Source organism: Carlito syrichta, unplaced genomic scaffold, assembly GCF_000164805.1.
Source record: "Carlito syrichta isolate Samal-C Ts95f unplaced genomic scaffold, Tarsius_syrichta-2.0.1 Scaffold307408, whole genome shotgun sequence".
Lineage (NCBI taxonomy): Eukaryota > Metazoa > Chordata > Mammalia > Primates > Tarsiidae > Carlito > Carlito syrichta.
Window position 1 is genome coordinate 79,451 of NW_007251504.1, and position 19,749 is coordinate 99,199.

The following is a 19,749-nucleotide window of genomic DNA, read 5'->3' on the forward strand; positions in this document are numbered from 1 at the left end:
ATCCTTCCACCTCAGCCTTCCAAGTAGCCGGAACTACAGGTGCATGCTACCATGCCTGGCTAATTTTTTATTTATTGTAGAGACGAGGTCTCACCAAGCTGCCCGAGCTGGTCTCAAACCCGCGGCAATCCACTTGCCATGGCCTCAGAAAGTGCTGGGATGACAGGCTGAGCCACCGAGCCCGGCCTGTTATTTTCACCAAGATAATTTCAAGAGACCACAGTGCCCAGGCAGCAGTCTCACATAGTGACCTTTAAGGTCACGACAAAACAGCATGGTAACTATGGACAAATGTAATTTGCATGATGTTCTGGTGAAGCTAATTGCAGTCGCTGCTACAAGCCCTCTTCTGTTACCCTGAAAACCTGACTAGCTTCCTGAACTTCAAAATACCGAAGTGCTGGCCAGGCGCATTGACTCAAGCCTATAAGCCCAGCTCTTTGGGAGGCTGAGGTGAGGGGATTGCCTGAGCCTATGGGTTCAAGACCAGCCTGGGCAACTTGGTGAGACCTCATCTCTACAATATATCAAAATATTAGCTGGGCATGTTAGAGTGCACCTGCAGTTCCAGTTACTTGGAAGGCTGAGGCGGAAAGATCGCCGGAGCCCAGCAGGTCAAGGCTGCGGTGACCATGAGCGCACGTGCCATTGCACTCCAGCCTGGGTGATGGAGAGACATTCTGACCCCCCCCAAAAAGAAAAATTCCGAAGTGCCAAAAAAACAGTATACACATTTTCAGAGATGTTAATAGATATTTGCCGTCGTCAGAAAGTGTCTGGACACCAATGGGAACCACTTTGAGCATCTCTTGTAATTGCAGAAGTCAAATGTGACTTGTGTTCTTCTTATTGAGTATGATCATTTTAATACAGTTTTTACCTTTCTTAAAATGTGTGTATTGTTTTGGCACTCTCCATGTATACATGAACATATTATTATTATTATTATTTTACAGATAGGGTCTTGCTCTGTTGCCCAAGCTGGAGTGCAGTGGTATGATCATAGCTCACTGCAGCCTTGACCTCCTGGGCTCAAGCAATTCCTCCATGCCCAACTAATAATTATTTTATTTTTGTAGAGAGAGGGTCTTGCTATGTTGCCCAGGCTGGTCTCTAATTCCTGGACTCAAGCAGTCCTCCTCCCTCGATCTCCTAGATTGCTGGGATTATAGGCATAAGCCACCATGCTCTGTCCGAACTTCGAAATGTCTTACGGGATGATTCTGGAGAAATTTTTGAGCAAAACATGGCCTTCTAAATACATTAGGGTGGGGAATCTCAGCTTGGACAGTCTCTATTGGTTTGCTTACTCCTATGCTATGTACTGTGTAGTCAAGTGTAGGGACCAGACTTCCAACTCTGTTTGAAGTTTGTGGATTGACCAAGCCCTTTAAAAAATTTTATTTATGTTGCCTGTTTTTATATCAAACAACTAAGAATTAAGATAAAGAAAAGGAGCCAGGCACAGTGGCTCATGCCTGTAATTCCAGCACTTTGGGAGACCCAGGCAGGAGAATCCCTTGAGCCCAGGAGTTCAAGATCTTCTTGGGCAACATAGTGAGAGCTCATCTCTACAAAAACAAACAAACAAATAGCTGGGCATGATGGTGCATGCCTTGAGTTCCAGCTACTCAGGAGGCTGAGACGGGAGGATCACCTAAGACCAGGAGGTGAAGGCTGCTGTGAGCCATGATCATGCCACTGTACTCCAGCCTGGGTGACAGAGTGAGACCCTGACTCAAAAAAAGAAAAAGAAAAAAAGAAAGAAAAAAAGGATATATGTTGTATGTCTAATGGACCTGTTTACTGTTTAGTAGTTTGAAGTCAGAAATTGGGTGAGAATATTTTCATTAGTCAGTCCAGAGTTACTTCCTAATTTATTGACAGCTTACCTCCTATGGATATCTCAGAATGGAAAGAAATAGAACATGTTGCTTAAGAGCAGGATCTAGCCTGGTCACTAATTAGTTGTGCGACCTCTAAGACTCAATTTCTTCATCTATAAAATAAGGACATGATAGCCCACCCCTTGCTGTGTCTTTGTGGGACTGTGGTGAGGTGACATGTGGAAAGCTCATTACAGGCCTGGCACGTAACGGCCAACAGTTGTTAGTTGTTGTTATCTGTTTAATGTAGGTTTTCTTTCTGTCTCGGCTTTCTGTGTCGGCTGTTTCTCATTCTGATTAGATATGCTTTATTGAAATTCAAAGACATAATCGCCAATCTTGCCACCTGAGAGACAAGATCCCAGAGGGGGCGAATCTTGAATTATCCTGAGAGAGTGCCCTGTGCTGTTAGAATGGAGGGGGTTTCACAGTAGAATTAAATAGGGAACTAGAATGGGCACCCCAGGGAGATTCCCAGACTCTTGGGAGGTGGATTTTTAGATTGTGATTAACCTCCATCCAAGGGCGAGCTTTTTTAAAAGCACGTTTCCTGACCCTGGGCCGCCCGGCCCCTTCTTACAACTTTTGTTTTAAATTGTCTGTCCCTCTGTGCACGGTGCCCTCTGGAAAATGAAAATTACAGTCCACATGAAGTCACCGACTTGATTTCATCTTGAGAAAGGTATTTTCTTTTCAAATCAACATAGAAACAAACAGTTCACTTACAAATGCTAATTTTTTCTGCTTCACTAGAAAGCACTCTAATATTAGAAATCATGTCTTGGGCCAGGTGCGGTGGCTCACGCCTATAATCCCAGCACTTTGGGAGGCTGAGGTGAGAGGATTGTCTGAGCCCACAGGTTCGAGATCAGCCTGGGCAACTTGGTGAGACCTCGTCTCTACAATAAATAAAAAAAAACAGCCAGGCATGGTAGCGCATGCTGGTAGTTCCAGCTACTTGGAAGGCTGAGGCGGAAGGATCACTTGAGCCCAGCAGGTTGGGGCTGCGGTAGCCGTGAGCACGCCACTGCACTCCAGCCTGAGCGGCAGAGTGAAACTCTGACTCAAAAAAAAGAAATCATGTCTCTGTCTCCCCCACACCCTCTAGTACAGGGTTTCATTAAACATTTATTAATTGAGTTGAGTACTGGTTTGGAATAATAATTCCTTAATAGTCCAAATTAGTATGGTGCTAATTCACAATTATCTAAGATGTCCAATAGAGTATTGCCACAAAATTAGGTTGAATTAAAATGTTTTGTCATTTTTAGAAAGTCACATAGGTAGCCAGGTGAGGTGGCTCACGCCTGTCAACCCAAGCACTTTGGGAGGCCAAGGCAAGAGGATTGCCTAAGCCTAGGAGCTCGAGACCAGCCTGGACAACGTGGAAAGCCATCATGTCTACAATAAATTAAAAAATTAGCTGGACATGGTGGCACACACCTGTAGTCCCAGCTACTTGGAAGGCTGAGGCAGAAGGATCACCTGAGCCCAGGAGGTCCAAGGCTGCAGTGACTGTGAGCGTGCCCCTGCACTCCAGCCTGGGCGACAGAGTGAGACTCCATCTCAAAAAGAAAAAAAAAAAGAAAGAAAGAAAGAAAAGGAAAGAGAGTCAGAAAGCTGGAAACAGTCTAAATGTCCATCAGTGGAGATTGGTGAACTCAGTTCCACTGGCAAATCGCTCACTAACTTGCATCGTGGAATCACACGTGGTCATTAGTAATAGTTTGCGAAGAACCTTTTATGATATGGTTAGCTATTTTATAATAATTGAAAGAAAAAGACTATTGAAAGGATGGTGAAATAATAATTGCAGATAATCACACTCGAAGCTCCCAGCCCCCAACCTGTCACCCTGGCTGCCCAAGCTGTCAGGCCCGGGGGAGGGTTCCTGACTGACTTTCCTGCTTGTGTCCCATACACCTGGCCCTGGGTAAGTCTTCATGCCAAATGCAGAAGTCTCACTTTCTGTCTCACCCTCTTTGAGGATGGGAGTGGGCCCGGTAAATCCAGGCCAAGTTTGGTCTCCGGATTGAGCCTCCGAGAATCACACTTGTCCATGGGGACAATCCAGACTTCCTGTTTGCTGACAACTCATTGACAGGCGGTGGCTGTTCCTCACTTCGAGCTTAGCGAGCCTCCTCATTTCCTTTCCCCTTCCTCTTTCTTCCTTCCTCTCCTGCTTCCTTCTGCCCTCCCACCCGCTCTCCCTTTCTTTCTCTCTTTCTCTCCCTCCCTCCCTCTTTCTTTCTTTCTTTCTCACTTTCTCTCTCCCTTTTTTTCTTTCTCCCCTCCCTCCCTTCCTTCCTTCCTTTTGTCTTTCTGTCTGTCTGTCTCACTTTCCTATACATATTGGCCAGGTGCGGGGTGGCTCACGCCTATACTGCCAACACTTTGGAAGATTGAGGCTTTTGAAGATTGTTGGAGCCCAGGAGTTCAAGATCAAGCTGGGCAACATAGTGAGACCTTGTCTCTACAAAAAAAAAAAAAAAATTAGCCAGGCATGGTAATATGTGCCTGCAGTCCCGGCTACTCAGGAGGCTGAAGAGGGAGGATCCCTTCAGACCAGTAGGTGGAGGCTACAGTGGCTGAGAGCATGCCACTGCACCCCATCTGGGTGACAGAGTAAGACACTAACTCAAAAAAAAAAAAAAGAAAGAAAGAAAGAAAGAGACATATAAATGGGTACAGAAAAAGGTTATTTATGATTTAAGGAATAATGAAGTGAACATCGGGATACCAGTGAAATCATGACATCTGGACTTTTATCATAGTAATTTTGGGGAGGGAAGAAATAGGTAGGGATATAGATAAAATAAAATTGGCACTGGGTGCAGTGGCTCACATCTGTAATCCCTGGTCTGAGGCAGGAGGATTTCTTGAGCACAGGAGTTCAAGCCTGGGCAACATAGCAAGACCTCATCTCTACAAAAAAAATCAAAAAAATTAGCCAGGTGTGGTGGCGCACACCTGTAGTCCCAGCACTAAAGAGGCTGAGGCAGAAGGATCACCTGAGCCTAGGAGTTTGAGGCTATGGTGAGCCATGATCATGCCATTGCACTCCAGCCTAGGCAACAGTGAGACCCTGCCTCAAAAAATAAAACAAGGTTGGGAATAAATTGATTCTTGTTGGGTGCATGCAGTTAATTTCATAATTATCTTTGTTTTTGCATAAGCTTGACATTTTTCCCAATTAAAAATTAGTATGTATTCTTACGACTTTCATTTTTTACTCAATATTATGATGATCAGATGCTATGTGGAGCATGAAAACTATGTATTTCCACTAGTGTATAGTATTGCACTGCATAAAAATACATCAAGCTACTTACTCATTCAGTGTGACTTTTGGGTTATTTATAGGTTTTTGCCATCATGAATAATAGTATATAAAATGCTGTTGGTATCTTCTGGTGTGCATGTACAAGAGTTTCTCTTGGCCGGGCTCAGTGGCTCAGCCTATAATCCCAGCACTTAGGAAGTCCAAGGCGAGAGGATTGCCTGAGTTCACAGGTTCGAGACCAGCCCAGGCAACTTGGCGAGACCATCTCTACAATAAATCAAAAATGAGCCAGTCATGGTAGCACGTGCCTGCAATCTGCCTACTTGGAAGGCTGAGGTGGAAGGTTTGCCTGAGCCCAACGTCGATGCTGGGGTGGCCTTGAGCATGCCACTGCACTCCAGCCTGGACGACGAAATGAGATTCTGACTTTAAAAAAAAAAAAGAGTTTCTCTCGGTGTAGTTGCTGGGTCACAGGAGACATGCATATTCAATGTTACCAGGTAATCTCAAACTTTTCTCAAAGTGGTTGGTACTTATACCCTTATTAGCAGGAGATGAGAGTTCTACAAGTTGGAAAAACACTTAGTATGGACTATTGTATTAGTTCAGGTGGGATCCCCTAAAACAGTGACTTAAAATATAGAGATATTTTTCCTTCTCATTAATAGTTTAGAGATTTCCAATCCAGGCCACCAGGTCAGCTTTGCCCCATTAAATTCAGATTGGTTCCATCCTGCATTTCTGCCACCACCCAGACAACTGAACTTGCCCACCTGTTTGAAACTAGGTCTTAATCACATCCGTGTTCTGGCCGGTAGAGAGGAGCATAACCTTAAGGGGTGCATGCCTGATGGTTTCAAAGTCAGACATTAGTAGCACATGCAATTGCCACTGACGGAACCAGTGGGAGCCAGGTCACATGGCCACATCTTGCTGCAAGTGAGGTTGGGAAATGCAGTCTATGCGAACAGCTGTTTCTGCTTATAATTCCATGACTCTGGCAGAAGAGAACAGGTTTTGGGGAACAACCAGCAGTCACAGTGAAGAATTACTTTTTTTGGAGAGACAGTGTTTTGTCCTGATTTGTATGTCTCTGACATCTAATGGCATGGAGCGTCTTGTCTTGTGTTTGTGGGCCATTGGTTTTCGTAGTAAAAAATGCGCGTTCACATCTTTTTTTTTGGTTTGTTTTTGAGTCAGAGTCTCTGTCGCCCAGGCTGGAGCGCAGTGGCATGTTCATGGCCACCATAGTCTTGACCTGCTGGGCTCAGGTGATCCTTCCGCCTCAGCCTTCAAAGTAGCTGGGACTATAGGCGTGCGCTACCATGCCCGGCTAATTTTTTGATTTATTGTAGAGTAAGGTCTCGTCAAGTTGCCCAGGCTGTTCTCGGTCCCTGGGCTCAGGCAATCCTCTTGCCTCCACCTCCCAAAGTGCTGGGATGACAGGCGTGAGCCACCATACCCGGTAAGTTTATTTTTCGTAGCCTGTGAACTAGGGGTTTCTTTTTAATTCTTTTCACATAAATGACTCTTTTTGTTCCATTTGGTAAATAGTCTCTTCTTTTAAAAAGTGATATACTAGTCCTTTCTGTCTTGATCAGAGTTTTCCACATATGCACGACTCTCTGAACAGTTTATTGTGTTCCATAGATTAATTTATTCTTACCTCAACACCAACCACACTATTTCACTGCGATAGCTTTATTAGAAGTCTTTCTATTTGGTGAGCCAAATCTTTGCTCTTTATTGTTTTGCAGAATTATATTGACACTCTTGGTCCTTTCTCTTCCAAATGTATTTTGGAGTCAGTTTGCCTTCCATGGAAAATACATTGGTATTTTGACTGAAACTGCATGAAATTATAAATCAATTAGGGAGAACTGGCATCAATATATTAGTTTCTCCTACCCATGAATATGAATATTTCTTCATTTATGTAGTTGTTTTAAAAATATCTTTCTGTTAAGTTTTATATTTTCTGTTTGTTGTTAGATTTATATCAAAATACAATTTTTTTTTTTTAGTTGGAGTCTCACTCTGTCACCCAGACTGGAATGCAGTGACACGCTCACAGTCACCACAGTCTCTACTTGCTGGGCTCAGGTGATCCTTCCGCTTCAGTCTTCCAAGTAGCTGGAACCACAGGCATGCACCACCATGCCCGGCTGATTTTATCTGGGTCCAATTATTTTATCTGTTTATCTGGGTCTAATTATTTTCTTTGTGTGAAGAGTTTTTTTAAACTGCTAATCAGTAGTTAATCATTTTAATTATTTATTTATTTTTCTTTTTGAGTCACTCTGTTGTCCAGGCTGGAATGCAGTGGCATGATCATGGCTTGCCGCAGCCTTGAACTTCTGGGCTCAGGCTGTCCTCCCACCTCAGGCTCTTGAGTAGCTGGGTCTACAGGCATGTGTCACAACACCTGACTACCTTTTTTTTTTTTGGTATAGATGAGCTCTCTCTATGTTGTTCAGGCTGGTCTTGAACTTCTGGGCTTAAACTATCCTCCCACCTTGGCCTCCAAAAGTGCTGGGATTACAGGTGTGATCTACCATGACTGACCTATTTTTTAAATTAGTTATAGGATTATTTACATTTTCTATTTCTTCTGAAGTCAGTTTTGATAGATTATATTTTTCTAGAAATGCGTCTATTTTGTAGATTTTTAAAAATATGTTGATGTAATATTGACTATAGTATTCTCTTATTTTAAAAATATGGGCTGATCTTATTGAATTTAAAATATTTTTTTAAAGTATTTATTTTTTCTTGTCTCCTTTTCTTTCTGAATCTTAACAGAATTTGTCTATTCTTGTTAGTTTTTTTTTTCTATTTTGTTGATTTTTGCTCTTATCCTTCCTGTCACCTTTCTAACTTTCTTTGAATTTATTTTTTTCTTTACCTAGTTTCTTAAGCTGGACACATAGCTCATTCTTTTTTTGTTTGTTTGTTTTGTTTTGTTTTTTGAGTTGGAGACTCACTCTGTCACCCAGGCTAGAGAGCAGTGGCACACTCACGGTCACCCCAGTGTTGACCTGCTGGGCTCTGATGATCTTCCCGCCTGAGCCTTCCAAGTACCCAGAACTACAGGCGGATGTTACCACGTCTGACTCATTTTTTATTTATTTTCTAATATAAATGCTATTACTAATATAAGCATATAGAATATAAGCATCCTTAAAAATATAACATTTCTACCATAAACATTTCTCCTCTTTTTAACATCAGCATTAGAGACAATGGAATGTTTTTCTAGGCCGGGCTTGGTGGCTCAGCCTGTAATCCCAGCACTTTGGGATGCCAAGGCGAGTGAATTACCTGATCCCGAGGGGTTGAGACCAGCATGAGCAATTTGGTGAGACCCTGTCTCTACAATACAAACTTTTTTTTTTTTAGTTGGAGTCTCACTCTGACACCCAGACTGGAGTGCAGTGGCCGCTCCCGGCCACTGCAGCCTCGACCTGCTGGGCTCTGGCGATCCTTCCGCCTCAGCCTTCCAAGTAGCTAGAACTACGGGTGTGTGCTACCACGCCCGGCTAATTTTTTGATTTATTGTAGAGATGAGGTCTCACCAGGTTGCCCGGGTGGGTCTCGAACCCGCAGGCTCAGGCAATTCACTCCCCTCAGCCTCCCAAAGCGCGGGATTACAGGCTGAACCACCGAGCCCGGCTTACAATACAGAAATTAACCAGGCATGATTGTGTGCTCCTGTAGTTCTGGATACTTGGAATGCTGAGGCAGAAGCATCATCAGAGCCCAGCAGGTCGATGCTGGGGTGGCCATGAGTGTACCCCTGTACTCCAGTCCAGCCTGGTGACAGAGCTATTCCAATTAAAAAAGATAAAATGAATATAAAAAATAAATTTTTTTCTAGCATGATCATTTCTAATATGAATATTCTAATATAAATATTATTCCTAACAATATCTATTCTTTTCTTTTCTTTTGAGTTGGAGTCTCATTCTGTCGCCCAGGCTGGAATGCAGGAGTATACTCCCGGCTGCTGCAGGCTAGACCTGCTGGGCTCCGGCCATCCTTCCACCTCAGCCTTCCAAGTAGCCAGAACTACAGGCGCGCACTACCACAACCAGATAATTTTTTGATTTATTGTAGAGATGAGGTCTCACCATATTGCCCAGGCTGGTCTTGAACCCACGGACTCAGGCAGTCCACTCACCTTGGCCTCCCAAAGTGCTGGGATGATAGTCTGAGCCACCGAGCCCGGCCAGTACCCTTGTTGATGAGGTGGGTCTGGCATTTTCATCAGAAAAAATTTGTCCTTCCAAATTTTGAGATTTACTGACATAAAATTTTTTTATAGCGTCCTCTTATCTTTTTAATCCCTGTATTATCTTTAGTTATGCCTCTTTTTCATGAATAATCATAAAAAGCAACAGAAATGTGTGTCTTCTCTCTTTTTCCTTGATGGACCTTGCTGGCGGTCTTTTCAAAGAACTCGGTTTTTGCTTTCTTGACTTACTGTGCTGTAGTTTTCTGTTTCATGGGTTTGTCTTCTCTATTGTTCTCTTCCTTTTTAAGAATTTGCTTATTTGTTTGTTTGTATATTTGCTATTTTTGAGTCCGTCTCACTCTGCTGCCCAGGGTGGAGCACAGTAGCTACTCACTGGTGTGATTGTAGTGCACTGCAGCCTCGAATTCCTGGGCCCCAGTGATCCTTCCACCTCAGCCTCCTGAGGCCACGGGTCAAGTTCTTTTCCTGTTTTCATGGGTATTTGTGGATCCTTTTTATCCTTTTTAAAGTTCTTCCTCATTTTATAAGTTCTTACTCTTCTTCTTTACTAATATACACACAGGCAGTTATAAAATGTCCTCTAAGTAACTGCTTTACCTGCATGCTATGAATTTGTGGTGTTTTTATCTCTTAGTTCCGTGTATTTACTTGTTTCCACTATAATTTTTTCTGCGACATGTGATCTGTATACATAGTCATAGTCATTTCAAATAATGTTACTCTTTCTTTTTTTTTTTTTTTTTTTGAGTTGGATTCTCACTCTGTCGCCCAGACTGGAGTGCAGTGGCCGCTCCCGGCCACCACAGCCTCGACCTGCTGGGCTCCAGAGATCCTTCCATCTCAGCCTTCCAAATAACTGGAACCACAGATGCATGCCACCATGCCCGGCTACTTTTTTAATTTACTGTAGAGATGAGGTCTCACCAAGTTTCCCGGGCTGATCTCAAACCCGCGGGTTTAGTCAATCCACTCGCCTCAGCCTCCCAAACTGCTGTAATGACAGGCTAAGCTGCTGAGCCCAGCACGGTTTTTAAAAATTAATGTTTTTAGGGACGAGGTCTCACTGTGTTGTCTGGGCTGGTCTCGAACCCCTGGGTTCAAGCAATCCTCTCGCCTCATCCTCCCAGAGTGCTGGGATTACAGGCGTGAGTCACCACACCTGGCCACCAATGATTTTAAATGCCTCGTGTCTATTTTAGCAAGAGAATCCTGTAGTATCAACAACCCATCAAGGAACAAGCGTATGTCCAAAGTCTAAGGAAAGTGACTTGGCCCCAGCCCTCGCGCCCTGGAGTGTCTCTGGGCACCAAGGAGAGCAAGGCAGTGTGTGCGCACGCCCAAACATCCTTCTGCTGAAGGTGTGCGTCTGCGGACGCAACCATCCAGGCCCCGTGGGCTTCAGGCAGGACAGTGTGCCTGACTTAAGGAGACACTCATTGTTCTTCGTGGAAGGCTCTGTGGCTGGCAGAGCGTGAGGACGCCCACGTTTCTCGGGACAGTGAGAGATGCTGTTGGGAAGTCTCCGTGTCTCGCTGTCAGCCATCGTGTGCAGTTTTTCATTCCTGGGGTTTGCAGAGGGCAACGTTCCTGTTCTCATGGGATTGCTTCCACCAGTTTCTCAAACCTCCTGAGTGTCCTTCCACTCTGAGGCTGGCTGTGGGGGTCTGTAACAATGCGAGGCCCTGGGAGAGGGGCTGCCCTAGCCAACCTGGCAGGACTAAAGCGCTTACCAAAGCCCAGAGTTCTTAAAGTGCCTCGCGTCCCAGTTCCTGGACTATCATGTCGTTTCTTTCCTTTTTTTTGTTTTTTAGTTAGGGTCACACTCTGTCACCCAGGCTGGAGTGGAATGGCACGATTATGGCTCACTGCAGCCTCGACCTCCTGGGCTCAGGTGATCCTCCCGCCTCAGCCTCCTGAGTTGCTGGGAGGACAGGTATGCGCCACCACCATGCCCGGCTAATTTTTTGACTTTGTAGAGACAGGTCTCGCTGTGTTGCCCAGGCTGCCTAGACTATCATTTGCAACTGCCTTCTCAGTGGGTCTGGTGGAAGACTTGTGGACTTTTGCCCTTGGCTTTTATAATTGGGAAGGTGTGGCTTATACAAACAGTCCCTCCCACATACCTGGATAGAAGAACAATGGGTGTCTCCTTAAGTCAGACTGTTTTCCCTTCTGCTGGCATCCAAATTTTAGACTGTCTGTGAAATTAGCATGCTTTAACAATGGAATTCAGCCTCCCTACAGTAGGGCAGGGAGTAACCAGAAGCCCCTGGCACGTCTTGTTTTGCATATGTGATGGCCCTGGGCATTGTCTGTTGACCACTCCTCAATGCAGTTGGCAGAGTTTTCTTTGGAGAATCTGGACGAGAATGACTTTACCTCTGCACACATATTGGTTGCCCACAGTTCAAGTACAGTTCAGGCAAATTAGAAACCCCAAGTACAGGAGAATATCCCTGCTTGGTGAACCACAGGTTTGATCACTGCTGCAGGACCAAGTTCTGCCTGTTCCCTGTTAGAGGACAGGTAGGTTGAAAACAGCACCTTGGGAGGCCAAGGTGGGAGTAAGTGTCGTTTGAGGCTGGGAGTTTGAGATCAGCGCGGGCCATACAGTGTGAGCACGTCTCCACACAAAATTAGCCAGGTGTGGTGGCACATGCCTGCAATCTCAGCTACTTGGGAGATTGAGGTGGGAGGATCACTTGAACCCCAGGAGTTGGAGGCTGCAGTGAGCTATGTATGATCATACCACGGCACTCCAGCCTGGGTGACAGAGCGAGACCCTGACTCTAAAAATAAATACAGAAAATAAAATCCACAAAAGCGGATCCTTTAGTCCTCCGATTTTACCTAATGTCCTCCTGCTCGGGGTCCCCTTAGGATATCATATTACGCCTCGTACTCCAAAGCCTCCTCTTGGCTGCTCTTGCAACGTCAAGTTTACCACGGTTGCTTCCAGGACGAGAATGTGTAAGTGCGGGAATCCATCACTTGTTCCTAGCACTTCCGCCAGGGTTTGTTCAACACTGTTATCTCAGCAACGCTCTGAAGTAGGTACAGTCAGTATTGATCACTGTCTTCTCTTCTTATTTATTGATTTTTTTCAGTATCTTCAGGAGGTACACATGGCTTTTGGTTCCGTGGTTGTGTCGTATAGTGGCAAGGAAGTCTGGGCGTCAAGAGTATCCACCACCCCCACCTATAAACATCGTGCCTGATAGAAGATTTCCATCCCTCCACCCCTTTCCCCTCCCCCTTCTGAGCCTCCAGTGTGCAGGGTACCGTTCTCTGTGTCTTTGTAGATCCTTAGCTTAGTTCCTATTTGGAAGTGAGAAGATGCGTTGTTTGGTTTTTTGTTCCTGAGTTAGTTCACGCAGGATAATGGTCTCCAGTTCCTAGTTCCATCCAAGATCCAGCAGAAAACATGATTTCCTTTTTTTTTTTTTTTTGAGTCAAAGTCTCACTCTGTTGCCCACACTAGAGTGTGGTGGCACACTCACGGCCACCACAACCTTGACCTGCTGGGCTCAGGCGATCCTTCCGCCTCAGCCTTCCAAGTAGCTGGAACCACAGGTGTGCGCCACCATACCCAGCTGGTTTTTTATTATTTTTTTATTTTTTTGCAGAGATGAGGTCTTACCATGTTGCCCAGGCTGGTCTCGAACCCCTGGGCTCAGGCAAAATTCTCTTTCTTGCCTCCACCTTCCAAAGTGCTGGAATGACAAGCGTGAACCACCGGGTCCAGTGGATTTCATTCTTTTTGGTGGGTGGGTAGTATTCCACAATGTGTGTATACCACATTTCCATTAGCCACTGATCAGTTGATGGGCACAGAGATTGATTCCACATCTTTGCAATTTTGAGGTCACTATTTTAAAGGCAAGGAATGTGATGCACAGTGAGATGAAGTCACTCGCCTTCAGTTAATTGCCAGAGAGTGGACTCAGACCCTGGCAGTGCAATTCCTGCCTGTGGCCTCACCGTGAACCACTAGGCCACAGGGAACATGTGTGAGTCTATGAAACAGGGCTTATTTCAGTGTTCTGTGCTGTTGGTAAATGGGACGTGGCTGGGATGACAGACTTGAGCCACTGAGCCCAACCTAATTACAACTCTTAACTGTAGGAAAATGCAGTCTGGAAGGCTTTCAAACAAGACTTTCGGCACGTGGAGAGTCCTCATAAACACATCAGTTCAATTGCAGCAGCAGAAATTCAATGAAAAATGGAAGGCCGGGCGTGGTGGTTCATGCCTGTAATCCCAGCACTCTGAGAGGCGGAGGCAAGAGGATTGCCTGATCTCGGGGGTTCGAGACCAGCCTGGGCAACTTGGCGAGACTTCATCTCTATAATAAATGAAAACATTAGACCGGTGTGGGGCGTCCACTTGTGGGTTCCAGCTACTTGGAAGGCTGAGGTGGAGGGATCACCTGAGTCCAGCAGGTCAAGGTTTTGGTGGCCATGAGCATGCCACTGCACTCCAGCTTGGGCAACAGAGGGAGACTCTGACTCAAACAACAACAACAACAAAACAGAGCCACCATTTGAGACAAGCCATTCACTTTTTTTGGTCATTGTTATAATACTGTACTCAGAAGACACTCTTCTTTTATTTTTGGAGTTGGAGTCTCACTCTGTCGCCCAGACTGGAGAGCAGTGGCCGCTCCCGGCCACCGCAGCCTCGACCTGCTGGGCTCCGGCGATCCTTCCGCCTCAACCTTCCAAGTAGCTGGAACTACAGGCATGCGCTACCACACCTGGCTAATTTTTTGATTTATTGTAGAGATGAGGTCTCATCTGCCCAGGTGGGTCTCGAACCTGAGGGCTCAGGCAGTCCACACTCTTTTCTAAGGGACACAAACACCAACAAATTATCTGTTCTAAAATTCTCAAGCCTGCCAGTCTCCTGCACAGTATTTTAGCAAGGAAAGCCTCCATGGTCTGTGATAATGAAAATAAAGGTGAAGGCTGGCACAGCCAAAGAAATAAGATCAAAGGAATCAAGCCCTGGGGTCAGCCAGAGAAAACATTTCTGTTCAACCTGCCCCTTCTACAAAGGTGCTCTTTTTTTTTTTTTGAGTTGGAGTCTCACTCTGTCACCCAGACTGGAGTGCAGTGGCCGCTCCCGGCCACCCCCAGCCTCGACCTGCTGGGCTCCGGCGATCCTTCCGCCTCAGCCTTGCAAGTAGCCGGAATTACAGGCATGCATTACCATGCCCAGCTGATTTTTTGATTTATTGTAGAGATGAGGTCTTGCTGCTCAGGCGGGTCTCGAACCCGCGGGCTCAGGCAATCCACTCACCTCAGCCTCCCAAAGGCGCAGGATTACAGGCTGAGCCACCGAGCCCAGGTCTCTTTTTAAGTTTTAACTTTTTAAGTTTTTTTGTAGAGATGGAATCTCACTGTGTTGCCCAGGCTGTCCTCGAACTTCTGGGCTCAAGTGATCCTCCCACCTTGGCCTCCCTCAGGGCTTAGAATTACAGGTGTGAGCCACTGTGTCTGGCTAGTTTTAGTGACTTTTTAAAAAATACTTAGACTGGGAAAATAAAGCATTTTTTAAAAATCCCACTTACATATAGTAAGTTCCCTACATACAGACTTTCAAGTTGCGAATTTTTAAAAAGGCAGACATGCAATTGCATGTCCAATCACATAAGTTCACGTACATTGCCACATGCGTGCAAGGTATTATGCTGTAAGATTGAACATGTTGTCTTTATTTTTTTGTGTTTGTTTTTTATACATTATTTGTACAAAAAATATTATAAACCTGTCAAGGTCCCAGTAATTCTTGGCTGCTCCCCCTTGGTACCAACACATCAAAGGGGCAGGGAACTGATAGAAAGAAGTTTACTTCCAAGTTCGAATCCTGTGAGCAGAACCAGACTCAAGGTCTTTCTAAAACGGTTCTGCTCACTCTCTAGGCTTTTACGGTTCACTTTTATAAGTCCAGAGTTGTTAGTACCTAGACATTAGCCATGTGGCCAGCAGAGAGCATTGTACAGAACTTGAGTTACAGCTGCATTTTACATTTAGATAGTGACATTTAGAGTAAAGAAAGCATACAAGGCCTAAAACTTCATGCATTGCAAAAGTTATGCAAATCAATTACATTGATACTATATAGTTCAAAGAAAGGGAGTGAATAGGGATTGTCTTTGGGCCTAGTCTGCTAGGGAGTCAAGGATCTTAGGGATTGTCTTTGGGCCTAGTCTGCTAGGAAGTCAAGGATCTCCCAAAGCTACTTATTGGAAGTGCAGAAAAGACAGAGGGATTCTCCATAAAGTGCTCAGGAATGTGCAGGAGTGCTCCAACCCTTGCCATGCCCTTCTCTAGGGGCTGTGGCAATATGGAAGGACTTTAGTGGGTCCCCGTATCAGACCTTTTACAGGACAGTGTTTACTATATAGCCGATTGTGCTAGTTGGAGACCCAGGCTACCTTTGTTGGACTTGCGAACAAATTGGACTTGGACTTACGAATGCACTCTTGGAATGGAATTCATTCATGTGTAGTGGACTTACTGTAACTTTATAGTTATTAAAAAAATTGTTAGCTAAAATACTGAAATGATAAGGCAGACAATGGAAATTTTTCCCTTTCCAGAGATAATCCCTTGAAGCGGTTCAGAGAACATCCTTCCAATGGATTTATATTTATAATATTTGGTGTGCGTATTTACTTATTGAGTAAATGTGCTCATTTGCAGAATAGTTAATATAGGCCTTCTTTTTTCCTCAACAATAATAATTCATCTCTACGAGATTTGCTACTACTCAGATGTGGTCCACAGACCAGTGCCGGTCAGCAAACCGTTTGTTACCAGTCCATGAGGAGATAAGGTAAATCATAACACTGCTTTCTTTCTTTCTTTTTTTTTTTTTTGAGTCAGGGTCTTGGCTTTGTCACCCAGGCTAGAGAGCAGTGGCCTGATCATGGCTCACTGCAGCCTCGACCTCCTGGGCTCAGACAATCCTTCTACCTCAGTCTCCCAAGTAGCTGTGACTACAGGCACGTGCCACCGCGCCCAGCTAATTTTTTGATTGCTTGCAGAGACGAGGTCTTGCTATGTTGCCCAAGCTGGTCTTGAACTCCTGGGCTCAAGCGATCCTCCCACCTCAGCCTCCCAATGTGCTGGGATGACAGGCGTGAGCCACAGCGCCCGACCGAAGCTGCTTTCTTTATTCAGAAAACCTTGTTACATGTGAAAGCCAGCTAAACTAAGCAGCACTCAAGGAAGATGCCACAGATTCTGCCCTGAGCTCCCCCTCTGTGGCTCTTTGATGGACAGTTGTCAGGCCTGCATGTGAGTGACACTTCTCTGCATCATTTCATACAAACGCATAAAGGGCCACCTTCTTCCTTTAATGGCAATCACTAAATCGTGTTTTTCTTTTTGATTTAGAAACAGGATTATCTATCTATCTATCTATTTATTTTTTTGAGTTGGAGTCTCACTCTGTCACCCAGACTGGAGTGCAGTGGCTGCTCCCGGCCACCGCAGCCTCCACCTGCCCGGCTCCGGCGATCCTTCTGCCTCAGCCTTCCAAGTAGCTGGAACTACAGGCGCGTGCTACCACGCCCGGCTATATTTATTTATTTTTATTTTTTGAGTTGGAGTCTCACTCTGTCACTCAGGCTAGAGTGCTGTGGCACGCTCATGGCCACATCAGCGTCGACCCTCTGGTCTCTGGCGATCCTTCCGTCTCAGCCTTCCAGGTAGCCAGAACCACAGGCACGCACTACCATGCCCGGCTAATTTTTAATGTATTATAGAGACGAGGTCTTGTCAAGTTGCCCAGGCTGGTCTCGAACCGCGGGCTCAGGCAATACACTCGCCTTGGTCTCCCAGAATGCGGGGATGACAGGCTGAACCATCGAGCCTGACCAAGATTGTCCTTTGAGTGGTCGCGTTTGCCGGTGGCCACGCCTGGGCTTTCATCTTCATCATTTTCACAGACTGGGCTTCACTTAGAGAGGCAACACAGGGTAGAGGTTGAGATCTTTGATAAAGCCGATTCAAATTTGTGACCACTCTGAAACCTTGATTTTTTTTTTTTGAGTTGGAGTCTCACTCTGCCACCCAGACTGGAGTGCAGTGGCCGCTCCCGGCCACCGCAGCCTCAACCTGCTGGGCTCCGGCGATCCTTCCACCTCAGCCTTCCAAGTAGCTGGAATTACAGGCATGCGCTACCACGTCCGGCTGATTTTTTGATTTATCGTACAGATGAGGTCTCGCTGCCCAGGCGGGTCTCGAACCCGCAGGCTCAGGCAATCCACTCACCTCAGCCCCCCAAAGCGCAGGATTACAGGCTGAGCCACCGAGCCCGGCTGAAACCTTGATTTTTTAATCTGAAAAATGAGTATGATGATTGCATCTATCCTGTAACATTATGGTGAGAATTAAATTAGACCATACCTGCAAAGAGTTTAGCACTGATTTTGCACCGGACGGGGTGGCTCACGCCTGTCACCCCAACACATTGGGAGGCTGGAGGTGAGAGGATTGCCTGAGCCCAGGAGTTTGAGATCAGTCTGGGCAACTTGGCGAGACTTGCTCTCTACAATAAGTCAGAAAATTAGGTGTGGTGGCACACACCTGTAGTTCCAGCTACTTGGAAGGTTGAGGCAAAAGGATCGCCTGAGTCCAGCGGTTGTAGGCTGTGGTAGCCGTGATTGTGCCACTGCTGTCCAGCCTGGATGACAGAGTGAGACTCTGACTCAAAAAATAAAAATAAAGTGTGGCCACCGAGGCTCACACCTCCAAGTGGCCAGAACCACAGGCGTGCGCCACCACGCCTGGCTAATTTTTTGATTTATTGTAGAGACGAGGTCTTGCCAGGTCTTGAACCCCTGAGCTCAGGCAGTCCTCTCACCTCGGCCTCCCAAAGTGCTGGGATTAAAGACATGAGCCACCATGCCCAGCTAATTTTTTGATTTACTGTAGAGACAAAGTCTGGCCAAATTGCCCAGACTGATCTCAAACCCCTGGGCTCAGGCAGTCTTCTTGTCTTGGCCTCCCAAAGTGCTGGGATGACAGCTGTGAGCCTCTACACCTGGCGGAATTTATGATGAAACATATCAGCTTACAGTTCTGGATGCTGGGATGGACACCTTGGATGGAGGGCTGGGCTGGAGAGGGGCATCCTGCCACAAGTCATCCCATGACGGGTGGGAGAGAGACGCATCCTTTCAGGAACCCACTGCTGTGATAATGGCATCTTCAGGTCAAAGCCTGCATGGTCTAAACACCTCTTAAAGGTCGGTCTCACCCCTTAACATTGTTGCCCTGGGGGCTAGGCGTCGATAACGTTGTGTGTGTTTCCTTCCCCTGCGGGCAACACCCTTCCCAAGGAACACCCATGATAGATGCCATGAAACATCCTTGTCCACATCCAGCTCTTACGAGTCTTCCCTGACCTGACTCTGACTTTTCCTGTGTTTACCTACGGGACCTCACTGTGCCATCAAGGTCTCTGTCATCCACTTATCTCTTTAATAATGAATCAGGCCTGGCTCGGTGGCTCAGCCTGTAATCCCACACCTTGGGAGGCTGAGGTGAGTGGATTGCCTGAGCCCGCGGGTTCGAGACCCGCCTGGGCAACTTGGCGAGACCTCATCTCTACAATAAATCAAAAACCAGCTGGGTGTGGTAGCGTGTGCCTGTAATTCCAGCCTCTCAGAAGGCTGAGGCGGAAGGATCACCGGAGCCCAGCAGGTCGAGGCTGCGGTGGCCGGGAGTGGCCACTGCAGTCCAGTCTGGGCGACAGAGTGAGACTCCAACTCAAAAATAAATAAATAAATAAATTATGAATCAGAAGAAATCTTGGTCTAGACAGACATGTGTGATCTGGTGTAGAAGGCCTGGTACACCATAGAAATGTTTACTAGTTATGACCTCAGCACTGCCTAGCGTTACTACTGGTTATGTCTAGACTACGGCGGTTGACATAGTGTGTGCTTTTCAAGGAAGGTCGCGTCTGTGTCACATGAGAGATGGGGAAAATGAAACTCAAAATTTGGAAACCCGGATTGGTTTTCTGTGAGATCACACACAGCCCCCGAGGCTCACACCCATGTAAAGTTCACACCTGCAGGATTGCACGTCCTTCCCTTTGCCTAAACTCCCTCAAAGTTAGGAAGGGGGACAGTCATTTGTCTTTTTTAAAATTATTATTATTCGGAATATCTCTCTCGCCCAGGCTGGAATGCAGTGGTACTGTCATGGTTCACCGCAACCTCGATCTGCGGAACCCAGGGGATCCTTCCGCCTCAGCCTCCCCAGTGGCTGGGACTACAGCTACGCATCACCATGTCTGGCTAATTT